Source organism: Oncorhynchus masou, unplaced genomic scaffold (assembly GCF_036934945.1).
Source record: "Oncorhynchus masou masou isolate Uvic2021 unplaced genomic scaffold, UVic_Omas_1.1 unplaced_scaffold_1027, whole genome shotgun sequence".
Lineage (NCBI taxonomy): Eukaryota > Metazoa > Chordata > Actinopteri > Salmoniformes > Salmonidae > Oncorhynchus > Oncorhynchus masou.
In genome coordinates this window covers 139,231-164,276 of record NW_026999962.1, presented here as the reverse complement: position 1 = coordinate 164,276, position 25,046 = coordinate 139,231, and the positions used below count along the sequence as shown (strand labels likewise).

The 25,046-nt window shown below is 43.7% G+C and overlaps 1 pseudogene; it reads left to right on the top strand.

Annotated features, from left to right (window-relative positions):
• Positions 1-1,447: 1,447 nt before the first annotated feature.
• The window catches only part of LOC135528731 (uncharacterized), a 37,609-nt pseudogene continuing 14,010 nt past the window's right edge, over positions 1,448-25,046 (top strand).

Genomic DNA, 25,046 nt, shown 5'->3' with positions numbered 1-25,046 from the left:
ATATGACAGTGAAGGGAAAAGGCAGTTGATAGAGGGGAGCAGTTTTCCAGTAGTCTATCAGGGTTTTTAGCTTCACAAGATCCATGTAAATGACCATTGACATGAAACAAGAAACATCTGACATGGAAATGGGCTTCCATCCCTCTTTCTTGCCTGCCTGCTTCTTAGCACCACACTTATTTGTGTTCGACACCAGGGAATCAACAACTGCTGAGGTGAAAAACAGCTGAAAAGGTTGCATGGGACTGTACTTGGAGGTTATATCCAGCTGAGGTCCCGATGGCCTTTTCGGTCTGAATACTGGAGGTGTAGGCAACACATCCTCCTCCAGCACAGAGTGCCAATGACCCTTCTCCTCTCTGATTGCAGGTTTAGCTCTTCCCCACCTCCGCTTCTTTGTCACAGACTTCACACCTGGCAGGAAGGGCGTAGGTTTGGAGCTGGACACAGCAGGGTTCCTACTGTGGGGGATGGGCACCTTGGCAGTGGGGGCTCCCAATCAGAATCAGAGGGACTGTGAAATAAAGACACAAACACAGATTAAATACAGAGTAGGGAACGTAAATCACTAAGGTGAGGTTCTGTTCCGTTCCATGTTTAGATAAAATACATCTATTTACAAACACACACACCCACAATGTAGAGCCATGTGGAGCCACTTCAAACATTTCATTACTGAATATATATATATATATATGTCAGATAAAATACATGTAAAAAATATCTAATATATACAGAAACACAGATTATATACAGAGTAGGGAACATAAATAACTAAGGTGAGGTTTAAATAACTTAGGTGAGAATCTGTCGTTCTGCCCCTGAACAGGCAGTTAACCCACTGTTCCTAGGCCGTCATTGAAAATAAGAATTTGTTCTTAACTGATTTGCCTAGTTAAATAAAGGTAAAATAAAAAATCTCCTGAAATTGGGAGTCCAAACTTGTCTCACAATCTGATACATCTTCTTATAACTCTGTGTCACTTTCTCTATCAATCTCATCAATAACATTATGTAGATCTGTATATCTGGACTTTGCCTTTGATTTTCCAGATTTACTCGCTATAATTCTTTCAACAATGATCTCGACTCAATACTGCTTTGCGCAAACAAAGTGTCTCCTTCGGGTAGAAATGTCCATGGCGAATGGCTGTGTTACGCTCGACTTTCGTTCAAGAGCTGGTCTTCCCGGATATAAACCTTTAGATATTGACATTTACCTCAGCCCATTGGCGATCTACCAAGCTAGATTTCAAGTGGATCTGTGGTGATTGGTCAGAAATACAGTCATTCAAAGAAGCACTGGTGATATCATGGGCACGCAGGAGGTCATTGTTTGGTGTGTTCAAATCAGTTCCTTTCGGTCAATACGCCCCGTAAAAAGAACCATCATGTATGGTTGTGTTACTTACAAACAGAGGATTACAATGAAACCACGTGTGAGTAATTGCATCGAATGTTTCGTTGAAAGGTGAAGGATACGGAATTCATGACTCAAGCCGTTTACAAAATGTCGTGTTACGCTATAAAAATGGATTTAATCGAACAAAACATCCATTTATTGTGAAGATTGGACCTTTTGTATTGCCAAAAGAAGAAGATCTTCAAAGGTAATTGATTATTTTATTGCTATTTCTGACTTTTGTGTCGCTAATGCTTGGTTGGAAAATGAGAGTAATATGTGTGTGTGGCGCGCTGTCGTCAGATTATCGTAAGGATTGCTTTCGAAAAGCATTTTTAAAATCTGACACTGCGGTTGGATTAATTAAGAGGAAGATATTAAGCTTTTAAATGATGTTAGATACATGTATTTACAAGAATGTTTAATATTAAGAATTGTGCATTTAGTTTATTTGCGATATGCTATTTCCCTGGATGTTAGCCTATGCGGGATGCTAACATAGCCTAGAGAGGTTAAATAAACCTCTTGTAAAAAGAGAACATGGAAGGAGACACAGGAAAGGTACTGAAACACCCCTTTCTTCCCCATATCCCTTAATCCCCTTACATAAATAATGACACACTGCCTTTTCAGAAATGAAACAACAAATGAAATTCATAACATATACATTCAACTTATTTCATCAGCAAAAAATAATTTCCCCTCCTCTACAAAACAAAGCGCTCCTTCGTAGGCCCACTTCTCCTCAAATAATAGGAGATCTTTTACAGCTGAAAATGCACAACCCAAGGGGGGGCGCCAACCCAGACAGGATGACCACATCAGTGAATCAACCCACTCAAGTGACGCACCCCTTCCACGGACGGCATGAGAGAGCCCCAGTAAGCCAGTGACTCAGCCCCTGTAATAGGGTTAGAGGCAGAGACCCTTTATCACCAGTACCCTTTTGTAACAGTGGCTTGTACAGTGCTCTCCATGCTAGCTTTACCTTGTCATCAATGCCCAATTTTACCCTCCATGGAGTGTCTTTTCTATTTTTCAATTTATCTTTATTCAACACCTTGACACACCCCCTATACAAGTCCTTCCCATTCACCTCATCCAAACCCACCTCCTCCAACCCTCTCAAATCCAGCAATAACACCTTTCTTTCTGACTCTGGGATATTTGGTGTAATCCCTAGTCTTGGAAATGAGACGTCTTCATTTTGTACCTTCTTCTTGTGGCTACTAAGCATACCCCATTCTTCCGCTGACAGAGCCTTCCTGCAGCTCCCCAGCATTTGTCCGACAATCCTTTGTCGACAAGCCACCCGTCTTCCATCCATTAAGGCGGGCCCAGCCATGGCCATTAACTGTTTTAAGGTGATGATTTTCCGCTTCACCAGAATCTTGGAGAAATGTGGAACAACTGCTGTTGTACAATCCAGTCTTGCCCCATACACCAGAGGTTCCTCCAACAGCCAATGCACTGACTCCGCTGAAGTTCGTCTGGACACCTTCATTATGCTCCACACTCTGAGAAGGCCTCTGTAAAACGGAGGTACTCCCTCCCTAGAAATCTGGCTACTATCAACCAGAAATAAAGCCTTCTTTAAACCTAATCCTCCAACCCGCTGTAATACAAGACCTGCCACCATAAAGCAACCTTTGAATAAAAAAACGGAAAGCAGCAGCCCTACTAGCAAGATGTACAAGACCTTGTCCCCCCTCCTCTTTTGACAAATACAAAACACTTTGTGGAACCCAGTGATATTTATCCCAAAAGAAATCCACAAAAATTGCCTGTATCTTAGCCAGAAGGCCAACTGACAACCAATGCCACAGTGCAGAGGCAATCACATTGTTAACTATAGTAGTGCGCCCCCTATATGACATACGAGATAGTAACCAACGCCATCTCCTCATCCTCCCTTCCACCATTTCAACCACCCCACTCCAATTTTTTTCCATAGTCCCCTCATCTCCTAGGTACACTCCAAGATACTTAAAACCTCCCTTACACCATTCTAGCCCCCCTGGCAAAGCCATGATCCCTCCAGACCATTCTCCAATCTGTAAAGCACAACTCTTTTCCCAATTTACCTTTGCAGAGGATATTCCCCTAAAAAGATGAACCATTAGACTCAAACTATCCACCTCCGCTTGATTTTTCACTAACACAACTACATCATCAGCATAGGCTGAGAGACGAATAGGAGGAATATCCTCTGAAAAGTACACCCCTGCAATGCAACTTCTAATGCTATTTAGTAGTGGCTCTATAGCAATGGCATATAACATTCCTGACAAAGAACATCCCTGCCTAATACCTCTACACACTTTAAAAGGAGCACTCAAACCACCGTTAACTTTCAATACACTTTCAATGTCACCATATATCACCTTTATCATGGCAATAAAACCAGAGCTGAACCCAAACGCCTCAAACGTGTGCCATAAATATTGATGTTCAACTCGGTCAAATACCTTTTCCTGATCAATTGAAATTAGACCAGCATCCAACCCAATAGCCCTAGAGACGTCCAAAAAAATCACGAATCAGAGAAATGTTATCCCCTATCTGCCTGCCAGGAACACAGTAGGACTGATCCGTATGTATGATTTGCCCCATCACCTCCCTCAGCCTGTTGGACAAAGCCTTTGACAATATCTTATAATCAGTGCACAATAAAGCCACCGGCCTCCAGTTCTTCACCTCCCTCGGGTCACCCTTTTTGGGCAGTGGGGTGAGGACAGCCCTTCTGCAGCTTATTGGTAGTAACCCTCCAGTTAAACTATCATTAACTACTTCTAACCAATCCTCTCCCAACATAGCCCAAAAAGACTTAAAAAAGTCAACGGGAAGCCCATCAATGCCTGGTGCCCTTCCATACATTAAGGGAACTTTTTGACAATCACCGTATGGTTAGTGAGAAAGTCCCTATTGGAACTGTACGGTCCCTTACTAGACGTCCGAAAACATTTTTAAAATTTGGGGATGGCGTCGGGCCGAGCGGCAGGGCCAGACCTACCGGGAAGTCATCAAATGAACTTTGTCAGACATTCGGTTTTCGTTTTATAAAATAATCAAATTTTGGTCCATTTTTCCGCTATGCCGGAAGATCCCACAAGAGGGCATAAGCAATCATATTGCTATTGGACAAAACATCCCGAATCACGACGTGCCATATCTCGAAAACTGAAAATATTTCGAAGCCGAAACTTGGTGAGCGTAGGTTTGGCATAATGGGCAGATGGCCCCGAACAAGATGGCGTCTAGGCCTCAACGGTTTTTGAGTTATGGCCATATTTCTGGGATTAAAGGTCCAAAATGAAAATAGAGAAATTATTTTTTCACTTCACGTCAAAGTCAAGGAGCCTCCGGTGTCAATAAAAAAAAAAATCAGCCATTTATCTATCGTCATTTAAGAGAAATCGTACGATGACCAGATTGTGATGTTCAGATATAGGTTTTTTTTTTTTCAACGGTTACAGATCCAGTTGCAGGTTGTTCATACGAATATTTTTAAAGTGTGTTGCGGAGCTCTGTGACATTTCTGTGATTTTCTATGATTTTCTGAAATAACACACTCACTAAACCCTCCGTAAATAACTCAGTTCTTCACGTAAAGACTTAAAACTCAGGATTCTGTAAAGGCATACCCAATGAGGATATGAGTTTATTTATAGCTTCCTGTGCCAACAGGAAGTGCCTTAAATGGTGTCATAGTGGCTGTATCCAAGGGTTAAAAAGGTCAGATCTTTTCAAAACTTCATATGTGATTAGGCAACCCTCCTGAACTGTAAAATCACTCATTTCTCCCAACAGATGTCAAAGAAAAGCTCTCACACACACACAGCAAGGATGGAGTGACAAAGCGCGGTGTTTAAAGACACAGAGAGCAGGCAATTGCATAAACATAATCCCAAGGCCGTGCCGAGTCCAACGAGGCGCCCCGCTTGACCGTAGCTCGCTCGGTCTGAGCGCAGCGACCATGAGAAAAATAGGCCCACAATGAAGCCTGCACCACAATGTCATTTGATTTTGGGTGACAGCGGCGGAACCGTTAGGTTTAGAAGGACAATTCAAACACAGGACTGTTCCTAAGGTCCTCCCGATCTGTGCAAGCCTAACCTTGACTGTGTGGCATTAACCTTTCACAGTTAAAAGAAGGTGTTTACATAAAAACAGTGTGCATTGACTTCTCTCCCCATAGGAATACATTGCCTGCTCCCCTAAATACAACCTGGGGTCTTTATGGGTTATGAATGCTGTATGAACCTGTCTTCTATGACATTCCATCAGACCACTATGAGGTCTACCTGTGTCGATTCTAAGCTTCCTGGAGCAACCGGAAGTGGTTAAATTGACCCAAAAGGTATTTGGATGTACATCACCTCCAAAGGTGGAAATGACTCTGCATTATTCAACCCTGTGTAGATCAGTCAATTCTCAACTTAAAGACTTAAAACTCAGGATTCCGTAGGTTTCTATGTCAGTCAAGACGTGTGTATTTATAGCTTCCTGTGCCAACCGGAAGTGCCATAATTGGTGTCTCAGGGGCTGTTTGGAAGGGTTAAAAAATCAGATCTGTCCAAAACTTCATATGTGTGATTAGACAACCCCCATGAACTGTAAATCAGTCATTTTTCCCATAAAAATTCAAAGGAAAAATAAATCACACAGATACACAACTTGGATGGAGGGACGTATTGGGGTGTGTAGAGACTGACAGTGCCTCCAATAGTTAGCTTTGTTCGAGCTAAAAAAGAACCGTCAGACCTAGAGTTCCGAAACTTTAGAATCCTGTTCTAGACCTCAGGTAGATAGTGCGTGGTGAGTTACGGCGCTCTAGGAGGTTCTCGGACCGAGAAACAGCGTCGAACATTTGCAATGACTTCAATTCATTTTGACCATTACGAAAATGGCGACATTTAGAAATGTCCCAGAGACACAAGACTAGGTGCATTGTGACCGTCTCGGCCCATAGAGACAGAACCCAACATCTCTGTCCGATAGCTCATTCAAGGACCCCGTAGCAAGGCATGGAAAAAGTGGATTTTCAGCACCAATTAGGCTTTTACTCGGACACCAAATGACCTATCGAGCCGAAACTCGGGATTCGGGGTCGCCTCACATAGGACTACACATAATGTCCGAACTGGCCCCGCAGCTAGAAAGTAACTATGTGTTTTATGTTTTATAATGTTTTGTACCGAAGGCCTTGTGAATTTTGGGCCAGCTCTGAAGTATGTTATACTTGGCTCCTAAACGAGTTGGGAAAAGTGGGTTTGGTGTCAGTTTGTATCAGTTTGGTGTCAGAATGATATCAAATTGACTGATGGACGGTGACTTGCAGGTGACTCTTGTCCATTAGCAATATGTTTAAGCGGTGAGGTACCATCACCAAAAGCGACATTCTGAAATCAACCCAAACGAGCAATGGAGAGGTACCAGTATCACTGCCCAGCCATCCTGAGTTCATCGGGCCAGTCAATTTGGCATTCCTGCATGATTTTTATAGCATGACAAATTGGTGATGGTGACTGCCCAGTTAACCATATGGCAAATGCACAGTGACTTTGAAAGAGTGAGAAAAATCACCAAATGGACATTCTGGAATCAACCCAAACGAGCGATGGAGAGGTACCAGAATCACTGCCAAGCCATCCCGACTTCATCGGGCCAGTCAATTTGGCATTCCTGCACGAATTTTCAGTGACTTTGCAAAAGTGAGAAACATTTGCAATATGTTTTAACAGTGAGGTACCATCACCAAAAGCGACATTCTGGAATCAACCCTAACGAGCGATGGAGAGGTACCAGAATCACTGCCAAGCCATCCCGACTTCATCGGGCCAGTCAATTTGGCATTCCTGCACAAATTTTCAGTGACTTTGCAAAAGTGAGAAACATTTGCAATATGTTTTAACAGTGAGGTACCATCACCAAAAGTGACATTCTGAAATCAACCCAAACGAGCGATGGAGAGGTACCAGAATCACTGCCCAGCCATCCCGAGTTCATCGGTTCAGTCAATTTGGCATTCCTGCATGATTTTTATAGCATGACAAATTGGTGATGGTGACTGCCCAGTTAACCATATGGCAAATGCACAGTGACTTTGCAAAAGTGAGACAACATTTGCAATATGTTTTAACAGCGAGGTACCATCACCAAAAGTGACATTCTGAAATCAACCCAAACGAGCGATGGAGAGGTACCAGAATCACTGCCCAGCCATCCCGAGTTCATCGGTTCAGTCAATTTGGCATTCCTGCATGATTTTTATAGCATGACAAATTGGTGATGGTGAATGCCCAGTTAACCATATGGCAAATGCACAGTGACTTTGCAAAAGTGAGAAAACATAAACAAATGGACATGATGAAATCAACAACAATCACTGCCCGGCCATCCCGAGTTCATCAGGCCAGTCAATTTTGCATTTCTGAAGGATTTTTGAGCATGTCAAATTTCTTATGACATTTGGCCCCCACAAAACATATGCACAAGCAAAAAAAAAAAAACATTATGATAATAAAATATGACTAAAGTATGTTGATACAGTTCTTATACGTGTGTAACTGACACAAAATTCGATTTTTTTTTTCGAAAAACGGTCCAGAAACCACTTTTTTAGGGGTGTGTGAAGTTTTTTATGAAATTTAATAATTTTTGACTTTTGACTTCTGACTTCCTATGAAATCATATTGCAGATGGACAAAACACATGCAATAATGCGCAAGTAAAAAAATTAATGATAATAAAATTGGACAAAAGTATATTCATACAGTTCTTACACATGTGTAATTGACAAAAAAAGCGAAAGAATTTCGAAAAACGGTCCAGAAAGCACTTTTTTAAGGGGTGATAAGTTTTTGACAAAAAATCCATTTTTTCAAAATTTGGCTTTTGGATGTTGACTTAGAGTCCAATATCAATATGAAAAACCATGGTGGAGCGCACACGCCACCTGTTAGATTTTTGAAGTGTTACAACTGGCAATAGCCATATGGCATTTGAAGTAAACTTTGCATGAATCAACGCCGATTTGGGTGGTATTGACCAATGTGTACATGGTTTGTCCTATGCCAATAATTTGCCATTCATTTTTGTCCACTACGGGGGTGAATTCCCTTACAGTTTCCATGCCTTTTAATGCAGTGTATAAATACTGCAAAGACAATGGTTGCTCAAGCTCAACCTGAGCTTCTGCAGCCACCTTTGGGAGCCCATCAAAGAACTGCTGTGTCACTGTTTTATCCTCTTTGCACTCACACTTGTAGAGCTCAGCATAGAACTCTACTGCCCTCTTTCTAATTTCACTAGGGCTAGTGAGCTCTTGTCCAACAGCTGATTTGAGACAATGAATAATTTTTCTTTGTCCATTCTTTTTCTCTAAACCAAAGAAAAATTTGGATGAGGCATCCATTTCAGATATTGCCAGGATTTGGCCAGGGTTGTTCCGGGTTTTGGTCACTAGATGCCCCCATTGTGCTTTTTGACCTTGTGTTTTTTCCCTTGTTCCCCATTATTATTTGCACCTGTGCCTCGTTTCCCCTGATTGTATTTAAACCCTTAGTTTCCCTCAGTTCTGTGCTCTGTGTTTGTATGTTAGCACCCAGCCCTAGTGTTCTGTGTATTCTTGTCGATTCCGGTGGATGCTCTTGTGGAATTCTGTTTTTGTTTTTGAAGTATCTCTTGAGGCTTTTTTGTGCTATTCCTACCACCTTTTGGATTTGCAATTTTTTGTATTGAAGGTCTTCTCCTTTTTACTTTATTAAATACACCGTCTTAGGTACTGCTGTGTCTGCCTCATCGTCTGGGTTCTGCTGACTATTCGTGGCTCAGTTGGTTAAGTGACTGTTTCTCACTCCGGAGACCCAGGTTCGTAACCGGGTCCTGACAGAAACACAGAGCCAAAAATGAACCCAGAGGCATCCAGTTCCCAGGACCTTTTTGCCATGCTGTCCCACCACCAGGAGACTGTCCAACGCCACGAAGCCGCCCTGGTTCAGCAAGAGGCCTTAATGGCTAGACATTCTCATCTTCTGTCGGAGATGCTGACTTCCATTAAGCAAATATCGGATCGTCTTACCCCGGCAACAGTTCCCGTCCCAGTACCTCAGATTCACGTACCCATGGCAGTTAACCCCCTGGCTGAACCTCGTCTTCCACCTCCCCAACGGTTCTCAGGTGATCCAAGTGCTTGTAAAGGGTTTCTCACCCAATGTTCTCTCTCCTTTGAGCTACAACCCTCGTCGTTTCCCACCGACCGGTCTAAGATCGCTTATATCATCACCCTGCTGTCGGAGAAAGCCCTGGCCTGGGCTACTGCTGTGTGGGATGCCCATAGTTCCTGCTGTGCCAGCTACTCTGCCTTTGCTGAGGAATTCAAACGAGTGTTTCAAGGCCCAAGCAGTGGTTCTGACTCAGCCAAACAGCTCCTGACTCTCCACCAAGGTTGGCGCAGCGTGACGGACTATGCCATCCAGTTCCGCACGGTGGCAGCAGCAAGTGGCTGGAACAACGAGGCGCTCACGGTGTGCTTTCTGAAAGGCCTTTCCGACACTATCCAAGATGAACTGGCCACTCGGGAACCACCGGACAATCTCGAGTCCCTGATCAAGTTGGCCTCACGCATTGACCAGCGTCTGAGAGAGAGAGAACTCAACCGTAGACCTCTAGCCCCTATCAGTCCCTTCTCAGAGTCCCCACCTTTATCCTCGCTGGCTCCATCGGAACCCATGCAGATTGGACGCATCTCCCAGGCTGAGAGAGACCGCCGGGTGAGGGAGCGACGCTGTCTATATTGCGGCAAACCGGGCCATTTCCGTTCCACGTGTCCCGGGCTCCAGGGAAACGCTCTGTCCCGTACAGACCGGGGGAACTGTAACGGGAAACATAACCTCCTCCCATCCGTCCAACTCCCGTCTGCTCATTCCAGTCACCCTCTCCTGGGACAACCACAAGCTTCACCTTCAAGCCTTGGTAGACTCTGGAGCCGCAGGTAACTTCATGGATGGTGTCTGGGTGAAGGAGAATGGCGTTCCCTCTGAACCTCTAAGTGAACCCATGAGGGTCACTACATTGGATGGAAGCCCTTTGGGATCTGGACTTGTCACTCATGTCACTACCTCCTTGCGACTTTCAGTTTCACAACACCAGGAATTGATGAACTTTCATTTGATCTCCTGTTCCGAGTTCCCTCTCGTCCTTGGATACCCCTGGCTTCACAGCCATAACCCTCACATCGACTGGTCTGTGGGCACTATCAAGCAGTGGGGTCCTACGTGCCAAGCTACTTGTATTTTCCAGAATTCCCCGAGTTCTACTCCCGAGTCTTTAGAATCCATCGACCTGACCCGAGTTCCAGAGTGTTACCATGACCTCAAACTGGTGTTTAGCAAACAGAGGGCCACCATGCTACCACCCCATCGACCTGTTTCCGGGCACTTGCCCCCCAGGGGTCGGATCTTTTCCCTATCTCCACCCGAACGAGCTGCTATGGATACCTACATCAAGGACGCTCTGGAAGCAGGCCTCATGCGTCCATCCACCTCCCCGGCGGGAGCAGGGTTTTTCTTTGTGGCCAAGAAAGACGGTGGATTGGGGACTCAATGCCATAACCGTCCGTAACCGTTACCCGCTACCCCTTATGGCCACAGCCTTCGAGCTGCTCCAGGAAGCAGTTGTTTTCACTAAGCTTGACCTGCGGAACGCATACCATCTTGTGCGGATCAGACCTGGTGACGAGTGGAAGACCGCTTTCAACACGCCTACTGGTCACTATGAATACTTGGTGATGCCCTTCGGCCTGACCAACGCCCCAGCGGTGTTCCAAGCGCTCATAAACGATGTGCTTAGGGATATGCTTAACATATTTGTGTTCGTTTACTTGGATGACATCCTCATCTTTTCGAGCTCCCTTCAAGAACACACTAAGCATGTCAGACAAGTACTCAAACGCCTCCTGGACAGCCATCTGTACGTTAAGCCGGAAAAATGTGAATTCCATTCATCCCGAGTACAATTCCTGGGATTTGTAGTGGAACCCGGTCGAGTCCAAATGGACCCCAGGAAGGTAGGGGCGGTAGCGGATTGGCCCACCCCCAAATCCGTTAAGGAAGTTCAGCGTTTCCTGGGCTTCACAAACTTTTACCGCAAGTTCATCAAGAACTTCAGCTTGGTGGCAGCCCCTCTCTCAGCTTTAACCAAGGGTGGCAATGCAAGGTTTTTGTGGGGAAGAGAAGCTGAGATGGCCTTCCAAGGACTCAAGCAGCGCGTTCTCTCTGCTCCCATCCTGATACTACCGACTACGGATGAACCATTTGTGGTGGAGGTAGACGCATCAGAGGTTGGTGTTGGAGCTGTCCTGTCTCAGAGGGTGAAGACAAGAAGCTTCATCCGTGCGCTTTCTTCTCACACCGGCTTACCCCGACTGAGAGGAACTACGATGTGGGGGATCGTGAACTCCTAGCGGTTAAGATGGCATTGAAGGAATGGAGACACTGGCTCGAGGGGGCTTCTCACCCGTTTCAAGTGCTTACGGACCACAAAAATCTGGAGTATATCCAGCAGGCGAAGCGGTTGAACTCTAGACAAGCTAGATGGTCTCTTCTCTTCAATCGATTCCAGTTTATCCTCACCTATCGGCCCGGGTCGAAGAAACTCAAACCGGATGCCCTGTCCCGAATCTACGCTCCTGCCATTCGAGATGACACGGACATGCCTGTCCTTCCTGCTGCTAAGATTGTGGCTCCGATCTCGTGGCAAGTTGAGGATACCGTGAGACGTGCTCAAGCTAGCGAACCGGACCCGAAAGGAGGTCCTGCCAATCGGTTGTTTGTCCCCAAGGCAGTGAGGACTCAGGTCCTTCTGTGGGGGCACTCCTCTCGCCTCACCTGTCATCCGGGCGTAGGTCGCACCTTGGAGTTCATCCAGCGTAAGTTCTGGTGGCCTACCATAAGAGAAGACGTTGCCAATTTCGTCAATGCCTGTCCCGTGTGCTGCCAGGGCAAATCTTCTCACCTCCGCCCTCAAGGACTCCTTCACCCTTTACCTGTTCCCCACAGACCCTGGTCCCATATCTCATTGGACTTTATTACTGGACTTCCTCCATCCCATGGCAATACTACTATCCTAGTCATAATCGACAGGTTTTCAAAGGCGGCCAGGTTCGTCCCTCTGACTAAGTTACCTTCTGCCAAGGAAACGGCTGAGTTGGTAATTAATCATGTGTTCCGAGTCTTCGGCATTCCTCAAGATATGGTTTCTGACAGAGGTCCCCAGTTCGCCTCAAGGTTTTGGAAGGCCTTCTGCCAACTCATGGGGGCTTCTGCCAGTCTATCTTCAGGGTACCATCCGGAGTCCAACGGCCAAACAGAGAGGATGAATCAAGAGCTGGAAACCACCCTCCGATGTATGACTCGTGACAACCCGTCCACATGGTCATCCTTTATTGTTTGGGCCGAATACGCGCACAACACCTTGCGCTCCTCCTCCACTGGTATGTCCCCGCACGAGTGTCAGTTTGGCTATGCTCCTCCATTGTTCCCGGACCAGGAGGCAGAAGTCAGAGTGCCTTCAGCCTTGAAGTTCGTCAGACGCTGTCGGCTTATGTGGAGGAAGACCCGTCTTAATCTTATGCGTTCCTCACAGAGGTACCAACAACAAGCCAACAGACGTCGCCGTCCCGGGCCTACCCTGCGCCCCGGCCAGAGAGTCTGGCTCTCCACAAGAGACTTACCTCTACGGGTGGAGTCTCGCAAGCTGTCCCAAAAATACATCGGTCCCTTCAAGGTTGCCAGGAGAGTTAACCCAGTTTCTTATCGCCTACACTTACCCAGATCCCTTAAGATTAATCCCACATTTCACATTTCATTGTTAAAACCTGTTGTTTTTTCTCCCCTTGTCCCGGCAGACAGACCTCCGCCTCGTGTCATTGGAGGCCAGCCGGCTTATACCGTCCATCGGATACTGGATTCCCGCCGGGTGCAGCGGTCCTGGCAGTATCTGGTGGACTGGGAAGGCTACGGTCCCGAGGAGCGCTCCTGGGTTCCTGCCAAAGACATCCTGGACCCTGACCTCATTCGTCAGTTCAGGGCCCTCCACCCTGAGAGAGCTGGTAGGAACGTCAGGAGCCGTTCCTAGGGGGGGGATTCTGTCAGGATTTGGCCAGGGTTGTTCCGGGTTTTGGTCACTAGATGCCCCCATTGTGCTTTTTGACCTTATGTTTTTTCCCTTGTTCCCCATTATTATTTGCACCTGTGCCTCGTTTCCCCTGATTGTATTTAAACCCTTAGTTTCCCTCAGTTCTGTGCTCTGTGTTTGTATGTTAGCACCCAGCCCTAGTGTTCTGTGTATTCTTGTCGATTCCGGTGGATGCTCTTGTGGAATTCTGTTTTTGTTTTTGAAGTATCTCTTGAGGCTTTTTTGTGCTATTTACCACCTTTTGGATTTGCCATTTTTTGTATTGAAGGTCTTCTCCTTTTTACTTTATTAAATACACCGTCTTAAGTACTGCTGTGTCTGCCTCATCTTCTGGGTTCTGCTGACTATTCGTGGCTCAGTTGGTTAAGTGACTGTTTCTCACTCCGGAGACCCAGGTTCGTAACCGGGTCCTGACAGATATTCCCTGAAACTTACTTCTCACCAATGCCCCCTGTGCTCTGACACCCAGCAGGTCTGCCAATGCAGCTTTTCTCCTCTTGAGGGCCTGAGTATGGCCTCAATCTCCTGTGGTCTCAACCAATGTCATGAGTTCCACTATTTCAAACTCTAGGGCTTTCATTGATCTGGTGATATCCTTGGTGACATTCCTCGTGTATTGATTACAAAATTGTTGAATCTGGATTTTCCCTATATCCCACCACTGTTGAAGGGATACAACACTGGCCTTTTGAGACCTCCACCTCTCCCAGAAAAAACTGAAACAGTTCCTGAAGTGAGCATCACTCAATAAAGTTATATTAAAATGCCAGTATGCGCTTTTGGGTTTTACATCGTTAATGAACACCACCTCTGTTATTAAACAATGATCAGAAAATCCCACTGGGGTTATCACACTTGATTTACAGACCTGAGATTGATGCTCAAAAACATAAAACCTATCTAACCTGGCCATAGAGATGATGTTCTCTCTCACATGCGCCCTCGTGTACTGCCTTGTTCCTCCATGTTGACTCCGCCAAATATCACACAGTTCATGTGTTACAATGAGGCGTTTTAAAAATTCCTTGAGGTTATATGAGGTTCTTGGTGATTTCTATCTAAATCGCCAACTGTGCAGTTAAAATCCCCAGCAATAAATACATAATCTTCTTTGTTACATTTCTCAATGGTATTTGATAATGTCTCTAAAAAACATACCCTCTCAACTGTCACCACTGGGGCATATACATTTATCAGACACATAGTGATGTTTTCATACCTTGCTCTAACTTTTAATAACCTCCCCTCAACTACCTCTTCAACCTCATATGACAAAGGCAAAAACCCTTTTGAGAACAAGATAGCCACACCCCCACTTTTTGAGTTTTTATGACTACACACCACTGTCCCCCCCACTCCTGTTGCCACATAACTTCATTTTCCAAATTACTATGCGTTTCTTGTAGAAAATTTATGTCACTTCCCTTTCCCCTAATTAACTCATACACCATGGCTCTTTTTTTACCATCTCTTGCCCCATTTACGTTTAAAGAAGAAATCTTAAAACTGCTCATGGATGAAAAAAATATACAGAGGAAGATACAGCCACCACATCTCTTTACAGAGTTAAAACTGCAACTGAACTCTTTCATTTTCTTTAGAATTTACATCACTTATCACTCTCGTGACCACTTTCTTGAGTCTAGCAATTTCAGGGCTTTTCAAACTTCCCCCTGTAATTTTTGACATCAGAAACTTTGCTGATTCAATAAACAATTCACGTTCAGGGAAGAAATCAGTTACATTGTAATCCTGCATATATTTCTTCCCTTTTGTCAACTTCAGAAATTGACGTATCTTCTCGATCCCATACCTCCCTTCCACCCCATTTATCTCACTATATTGTTGTGACGGGTCAGATGACTCACTCTCGCTATCCTCCCCAGAAGAAAACTCCACCATCTCTACAACTTGTTCATCTTCAACTGATTTATCAATCTCTACCTTTCTCTTAGAATTAGACCCTTCACCACCCTTTAAATTGTTCCTTTTACTCCTCGGTATTTTGAAAACATCCGCTTCCTTTTCCGTTATTTCAATCTCCTCTTGACCTCCTATTTCATTTTCCAGCAACACCTCAGCGACGGCAGTCGCAATCTTACCTACTGTTTCCCCTCCCTCTTTGTTCTGATCTACCACAATTGCCCCCGTATCCACAATGCCTTCCTCTCCTACTTTTCCAACCACATCTGCCCACCTTCTCCCTTCCCCTGCACCCTTAGCATGTTCATCCCTTCGCGGTGGTGCGTTAGTTGCACCAGCACTAGAGCTACTATCAAGCTCAGCGCGCTCATTCTCGGGACAACTACGCACCAAATGCCCCTCTCTTACACAGCCAAAGCATTTAATTGATTCAGTAGATGCATAGAAGACATAATCAAATCCATCAATCTTCAAACGGAACGCTAAATTCAGTTAATCTCCGTCCTTTTTTAAAATCATATGCACTTGTCTCCTATGAGACACGACATGTTTCAACAACGGAGATTTGCATCCAAAAAGAACCTTCTTTATTGTAGATACAATTTGACCATGGCGAGATAACTCTCACTCCAACACTTCATCTCTAACAAATGGTGGCACGTTAGAAAGTATAACTTTCTTCGCCGGATTCATAAGCGGAAATACCGGCGTCTGTGTCTCCCGCAACACAACACCCCTCTCAACTATCTTATTCACCTTTTCAATTGAATCTAAGAATATCACTACAGTGCTATTCATCCTTGAGGCTGATTTGATGCTATCATACCCAATGATAGCACCCACAGCCAAGCTACATTCTTCCACTGAACACCCGGCCGCAGCAGGAATCTTTACTCCATGCCTCCGACTAAGTTTTTCAAACTCTACACTTCCGCGATTGGCCATTGCAACCAGCCCCACCCGCTGGTTGTGCCCTCGCGAAAAACCAACCTCAAAGATCCCAGCACCCCTATACGTGCTTAGTGATAGTTAAACAAGATACCCTTAAAACAACTAAACTAATCAATATATATATATATATATATATATATATATATATATATATATATATATATATACCAAAACCCAATAGAGTGAAAAGAAATTCCATTTGCTCTCACAATAACTCCTGCTTGACGACTCACTCCCAGCATGCACTCCGACGAGAGAGGGAGCGAGAGAGAGACAAACACACACACACACACTATTCTGGCCCAATTTTTTTTTCAAATGGCGGGAAACGGGGGACCCCATTGAAGGGCGCTTCGCCCCTTTTTTCAGTTTGAATGTTTCTTTCCTTCTCTTCTTCTGCTAGCAAGCTAAATTTTATAAAAAAACTTCACACACCCTTAAAGTGCTTTCTGGACCGTTTGTCAAATTCTTTTGAATTTTGTGTCAATTACACACATATAAGAACTGTATCAACATACCTGATGTTTTGTCCATTTACAATATGATTTCATAGAAAGTCAAAAGTCACTCTTTTTGGGGCCAAATGCCATAAGAAATTTGACATGCTCAAAAATACTGCAGAAATGCAAAATTGACTGGCCTGATGAACACAGAATGGTTGGGCAGTGATAGTTGTTCCTTTCCATCACTCGTTATGTTGATTTCATCATGTCCATTTGGTGATGTTTTTTTTCACTATAGAATCATATTGCAAGTGCACGTGCATTTGCAATATGTTTCAATGGACATTTACCATCACGAATTTGGCATGCTCAAAAATCCTGCAGAAATGCCAAATTGACTGGCCTGATGAACACAGGATGGCCTGGCAGTGATAGTTGTGTTGTTTTCATTATGTCCATTTGTTTATGTTTTCTCACTTTTGCAAAGTCACTGTGCATTTGCAATATGGTTCAATGGGCATTTACCATCACGAATTTGTCATGCTCAAAAATCATGCAGAAATGCGAAATTGACTGGCCCGATGAACTCGGGATGGCTGGGCAGTGATTCTGGTACCTCTCCATCGCTCGTTAGGGTTGATTTCAGAATGTCACTTTTGGTGATGGTACCTCATTGTTTAAACATATTGCAAATGGACAAGAGTCACCAGCAAGTCACCGTCCATCAGTCAATTAGATATCATTCTGACACCAAACTGATACAAACTGACACCAAACCCACTTTTCCCAACTCGTTTAGTAGCCAACTATCACAACGCCTTCGGTTCAAACCATAAAAAAAACATAATACACGTAGTTACATTCTAGCTGCAGGTCCATTTCTTATGTTATGTGCAGGCCTAGCTGAGGCGACCCCGAATCCCAAGTTTCGGCTCGATAGGTCATTTGGTGTCCGAGCAAAACCATAATTGGTGCTGAAAATCCACTTTTTTCCATGACTTGCTACGGGGTCCTTGAATGAGCTATCGGACAGAAACGTTGGGTTCTGTCTCTATGGGCCGAGACGGTCACAATGCACCTAGCCTTGTGACTCTGGGACATTTCTAAATGTCGACATTTTCGTGATGCAAAAATGAATTGAAGTCATTGCAAATGTACGAGGCTCTTTCTCAGTCGGAGAACCTTCTAGAGCGACGTAACTCACCAAGCACTATCGACCTGAGGTCTAGAACACGATTCTAAAGTTTCGGAACTCTAGGTCTGACGGTTCTTTAAAAGTTCCAACAAGGTTAACTAATGCAGGGAGTGTATGTCTCTACGCACCCCAATGGGTCCCTCCTTCCAAGCTGTGTGTGTGATTTAGTTTTCCATTGAAATTTTATGGGAAAAATGACTGATTTACAGTTCATGGGGGTTGCCTAATCACATATATGAAGTTTTGGAAAGATCAGATTTTTTTAACCCCTCGAAACAGCCCATGAGACACCAATTATGGCACTTCCGGTTGGCACAGGAAGCTATAACAACACACATCCTCATTGGGATATTCTATTACAGAATCCTGAGTTTTAAGTCTTTACCATAAAAACTGACGGATTTACACAGGGTTGAATGCACTATGTCTATCAAATGGATATACACTTTTAGGGCGATTTTAACCACTTCCGGTTGGTCCAGGAAGCTTAGAATCGACACAGGTTGACCTTATAGTGGCCTGATGGACTGGTACCGAAGACAGGTTCATACGGCATTCATAACCCATATAAGCTCCAGGTTGAATTTAGGGGAGCAGGCAATGTATTCCTATGGGGAGAGATATCATTGTATTCTATGAGATCAAAAAACCCTGTTTTACTGTTAAGGGTTAATGCCACACGGTCAAAGTTAGGCTTGCACGGATCGTAAGGACCTTAGGAACATTCCTATGGTTGAATTGTCCTTCTAAACCTAACGGTTCCGCCGCTGTCACCCAAAAGCAAATGACGTTGTGGTGCAGGCTTCATTTTGGGCCTACTTTTCTCATTGTCGCTGCGCTTAGACCGAGCGAGCTACGGTCAAGCGGGATATCTCGTTGAACTCGGCACGGCCTAGAGATTATGTTTATGCCATTGCCCACTCTCTGTGTCTTTAGGCACCGCAGTTTTTTACTCCCTCCTTGCTGTGTGTGTGTGAGAGAGCTTTTTTTTGACATCTGCTAGGAGAAATGACTGATTTACAGTTCAGGAGGGTTACCTAGTCACACATTTTAACCTGTTGAAACTCCCCATCCGGGATCGTGACTAAAGCCTCAGGCTCATTAGCATAACGCAACGTTAACGATTTCTGAAAATCACAAATAAAATGAAAATAATGCGCCTGCTCTCAAGCTTAGCCTTTTCTTAACAACACTGTCATCTCAGATTTTCAAAATATGCTTTTGAACCATAGAAATTGACTAATTTGTGTAAGAGTATGCTAAGCTAGCTTAGCATTTTGAGTTGCATTTAGCACGCAACATTTTCACAAAAACCAGATAACCAAATAAATAAAATCATTTACCTTTGAAGAGCTTCGGATGTTTTCAATGAGGAGACTCTCAGTTACATAGCAAATGTTCAGTTTTTCCTGAAAGATTCTTTGTGCAGGAGAAATCGCTCTGTTTTGTACATCACATTTGGCTACCGAAACGAACTGAAAATTCAGTCACCAACAAAGTTAAACTTTTTCCGAATTAACTCCATAATATCGACCGAAACATGGCAAACGTTTGGAATCAATCCTCAAGGTGTTTTTTCACATATCTCTTCTTTGATATATCGTTCGTGGAAGCCTGCTTTCTTCTCTGAATTCCATGGAAAAATACTTGCAGCTGAGGTTTGCGCACCAATTTCGGCGCAGGACACCGGGCGGACACCTGGTAAATGTGGTCTCTTATGGTCAATCTTCCAATGATATGCCTACAAATACGTCACAATGCTGCAGACACCTTGGGGAAACGACAGAAAGGGCAGGCTCATTCCTCTCGCATTCACAGCCATATAAGGAGACAATGGAAAACGGAGCCTCAAAAATCCTGCTCATTTCCTGGATGCTGTTTCATCTTGGTTTTGCCTGTAGCTCACGTTCTACGGCACGCACAGAGAATATCTTTGCAGTTCTGGAAACGTCAGAGTGTTTTCTTTCCAAAGCTATCAATTATATGCATAGTCGAGCATTTTTTTGTGACAAAATATTGCGCTTAAAACGGGCACGTCTTTTTATCCAAAAATTAAATAGCGCCCCCAGAGTTAACAGGTTAACCTTTTCACACGCGAGTTCCAAATATCTTCAACAGTCGCCCCAGTGGGAGTTGATTTTACGCGCGTGTTGTCAGAATGCACTCACCGTTCCAACATGTGGACATTTAACCCGTGCTGACCTCAGACCAAGGCACACTACCTGCTAATTTTCTATAGGCTGTTTCAACTTCTAATTTTGCCTCATTCATTCACAAAAGTAGCCCATTTAACTGTTGCAGACCATTTCTATTTGAGAATTTAATGAGCCAGGTAAACTTTCCTTCAAAAGAAAGCCCAAGCACTTCCCAGATCAAGTATACAGTCCTTTGCATATATATTGCCTTCCTTACAAATAACTGTGGACATGCGTGCATTCCGATCAAAGTGACTTATTTTCTGTGTAACGTGTTGTCGTTTCTACTGTAGCGTACCATAAGTATAATGTACTTAGCATTAGCTCATATTCAGTACCACCTTCAAAAGTGTTTTACACACGTGTCCATTACAATCTAGGCAAGAATCAGAAAGCATGAATAAAACGCTAACGCCATACAATGCAGTCAGGTTATCACGTACGCGTCTGTCAGACTAATGGTGATCTCAACTGGAGTACCCCCATTGTCTTGAATGCACTGAAGTCGTTCGTTGATTTGAACATGGCATCAGAGTGTAAACTATGGTACCTCAGGGTTGCCAGATCAGACCCCCTTTCCAGGGATATTTAGCTTAGAAAAACTGTCTGCCCCGCCATTTATTGTTGATAAATCCCCCATCTTATTTATATTTCCTGCATCATCCTCTCCATAATACCTTCCCCCAAGGACTTCACCTCCCAAAATGGATTGAGCTATATCTTGCAACTCTGTTTAGCTTTCGTGCTAAGGTTGTATTGGCTTTTTGATTAGTTAACTGTAAACTACTTGTCATGTGTATGCCGTAACAAGTACAAAGATTTGTCACATGCTGAAGTGGCCAAACTAAGTTAAGACCTCAGGAAATGGGCACAGTGAACGGCATTCTGGGATTAGGGAGCTCTTGCTTGACAAACATGGCTGCCATATTTTCCAAAAAAGGACCGCAAAAACATAAGAAATAGGTTGTTCCAACCTGTAAACGAACAGTAGGCTTTCAATTGCGAGCACTAGTTTTTCACCTGTCTACCAGACGTTGATGCTGTTGCTATGCAACCTCTTGCTAGCTATCTAGCATAACAAATTACTGGTTAGACATTATATGACTTCGGGTGTGTTCTTAAATTCAATCAGGAGTTCCAGAATGCGCTCATGAATTCAGAGCGTTGTCACATTGTCTGTTTGTGAATTCAGAGCAGAGTAGACAGCCAGAGCGAATTTACGAAAGCACCCGAATGTCCATTGAGAACGCACAATGCTAAGCTCTGAATGACCGGAATAATCACATCAAACATTGGGTAGATTTCCTGAAGATTTGCATTATTGGCCCTAAAGTACGGAAATAGTGTCCTCTTCGTGTATTCCTCATATTTGGCGAATTTAAGTACAACATCCTGGAACATTTGGCATACTAAATGTATCCATAGTATTTTTTTATTTCTATTTTATTTCACCTTCATTTAACCAGTTAGGCTAGTTGAGAACAAGCTCTCATTTACAACTGCAACCTGGTTAAGATAAAGCAAAGCAGTTCGACACATACAACAACAGAGTTACAGATGGAATAAACAAACATACAGTCAATAATACAGTAGAAAAAGTCTATATACAGTGTGTGCAAATAAGGAAAGGATAAGGGAGGTAAGGCAATAAATAGGCCATGGTGGCGAAGTAATTACCATTCCAGTGTTTAATTGCTATATTGTAGATGTGCAGAAGATGAATGTGCAAGTAGAGATACTGGGGTGCAAAGGAGCAAGATAAATAAATAAATACAGCAAGGGGATGAGGTAGTTGGATGGGCAATTTACAGATGGGCTATGTACAGGTGCAGTGATCTGTGAGCTGCTCTGACAGCTGGTTCTTAAACCAATTGAGGGAGATATGAGTCTCCAGCTTCAGTGATTTTTGCAGTTTGTTCCAGTCATTGGCAGCAGAGAACTGGAAGGTAAAGGCGGCCAAAGGAAAAATTGGCTTTGGGGGTGACCAGTGAGATTCTCCTGTTGGAGCATGTGCTATGGGTGGGTGCTGATATGGTGACCAGTGAGTGAGCTGAGATAAGGCGGGGCTTTACCTAGCAGAGACTTGTAGATGACCTGGAGCCAGTGGGTTTGGCGACGAGTATGAAGCGAGGGCCAGCCAACGAGAGCATATAGGTTGCAGTGGTGGGTAGTAAATGGGGCTTTTGGATTGGAGATGCTTAATGTGAGTCTGGAAGGAGAGTTTACAGTCTATCCTGACACCTAGGTATTTGTAGTCCACATATTCTAAGTCAGAACCGTCCAGAGTAGTGATGCTGAATGGGTGGACAGGTGCTGGCAGCTATCGGTTGAAGAGCATGCATTTAGTTTTACTTGCATTTAAGAGCAGTTGGAGGCCACGGAAGTAGAGTTGTATGGCATTGAAGCTCATCTGGAGGTTAGTTAACACAGTGTCCAAAGAAGGGCCAGAGGTATACAGGTATACTATGATATATTTAAACAGGTATACTATGACCAATAAGCATACTAAATACTCAATTCATGTCACAAACAGTACAGTTTGTGCGAGTATTCGAACACAGCTAAGGCCAAATCAGGAAGTGCAGTCACCTTTTAATCCTGAATGACAATTGTCTTGCCTCATAGAGATAGATACATCTTCTCTGGGCTGATCAATATAACAGCCAGTGAAAGTGCAGGGCGCCAAATTCAAAAGAACAGAAATCTCATAATTAAAATTCCTCAGACATACAAGTATTTCACGCCATTTTAAAGATACACTTATTGTTAATCCCACCACAGTGCCCGATTTCAAATAGGCTTTAAGGCGAAAGCAACACAAATGATTGTTAGGTCAGAGCCAAGTCACAGAAAAACACAGTCATTTTTCCAGCCAAAGAGGAGTCACAAAAATCTGAAATAGAGATCAAATGAATCACTAACCTTTGATGATCTTCATCAGATGACACTCATAGGACTTCATGTTACACAATACATGTATGTTTTGTTCGATAAAGTTCATATTTATAAAGAATCTCAGTACACGTTGGAGCGTTATGTTCAGTAGTTCCAAAAACATACGGTGATTTTGCAGAGAGCCACATCAATTTACAGAAATACTCATAATAAATGTTGATGAAAATAAAATTGTTATGCACAGAATTAAAGATATATTTCTGCTTAATGCAACCGCTGTGTCAGATTTCAAAAAACCTTTACGGAAAAAAGCAAACCATGCAATAATCTGAGTACGGCGCTCAGAGCCCAAACAAGCCAAAAAGATATCCGCCATATTGTGCAGTCAACAGAAGTCAGAAAAAACATTATAAATATTCACTTACCTTTGATGATCTTCATCAGGATGCACTCCCAGGAATCCCAGTTCCACAATAAATGTTTGTTTTGTTCGATGATGTCCATCATTTATGTCCAAATAGCTACTTTTGTTAGCGAGTTTTGTAAACAAATCCAATCTCACGAAGCGTGTTCACTAGGAGCAGACGAAATGTCAAAAAGTTCCGTTACAGTCCGTAGAAACATGTCAAACGATGTATAGAATCAATCTTTAGGATGTTGTTAAAATAAATCTTAAATAAATTCCAACTGGAGAATTCCTTTGTCTGTAGAATTGCGATGGAACAGAGCTCGCCCTCATGTGAACGAGCGTCACGAGCTCAAGGCATTCTGCCAGACCTCTGACTCATTCCCCTCTCATTCGCCCTCACTTCACAGTAGAAGCATCAAACAGGTTCTAAAGACTGTTGGCATCCAGTGGAAGCCTGTTGACATCTAGGAAGTGCAACATGACCAATATCCCACTGTGTCTTCAATAGGGAATGAGTTGAAAAATGACCAACCTCAGATTTCCCACTTCCTGGTAGGATTTTTTCTCAGGTTTTTGCCTGCCATGTGTGTTCTGTTATACTCACAGACATCATTCAAACGGTTTTAGAAACTTCGGAGTGTGTTCTATCCACATATACTAAATATATGCATATCTTAGCTTCTGGGACTGAGTAGCAGGCAGTTTACTCTGGGCACCTCTGGACAAGAAGATAATAAGAAGCCATAAGAAGATAAAAGACTCATCTATGTATCTGTGCCAATATAGTGTCTGTGACAGCATGGGCAGCACCATTGAGGCTATCTTCATATTAAAGTAGTAACATTTCTTCTTCACAATTGTCTGAGCCCTTCTGATGACCCAATTGGACATGACTTCAACAGGGTCACCAGTAGGGCTCAGCCAATGAAGTTGGTAGTCCCACGCAGTTGACTACATTCAAATTGTGAAAGTGCTTGCAAATGCAGCATTTTGGCCATTAGAGGCCAATATTTTTCTCTCTGTCTGGGCTACAATTGTAGACGGTTGGGTAATTATGCTTTTCATCTGTGAAAGGCTGTTGTGCTGCTAATGAGGGAGTTCTATTAACCTGAGCCGAGGTGCACCGGTCCATGGCCCCTGACATGAATGGATAAAAGCGGTGAGGGCGGAGCACCCTTCTAAAATTGAACAGTAGCCTGACATTTAGGTTTTTGTCCTAACACTACACAGCTGATTCAGATTAACAAAGCTGGATGATTATTTGAATCAGCTTTGTAGGGCTAGGGGAATAAAAAGAAAATGTGCAGCCCTTTGGGGTTCAGGTGACTGAGTGTGGGAAGCCTTTGTCATAGGGTAAAAGTTGCATACCCCTGGGCTGTAGGCTGCACACTTTGGGTCAAATATCAGGTTCTGTAGCTGTGTATTTTATCAGAAC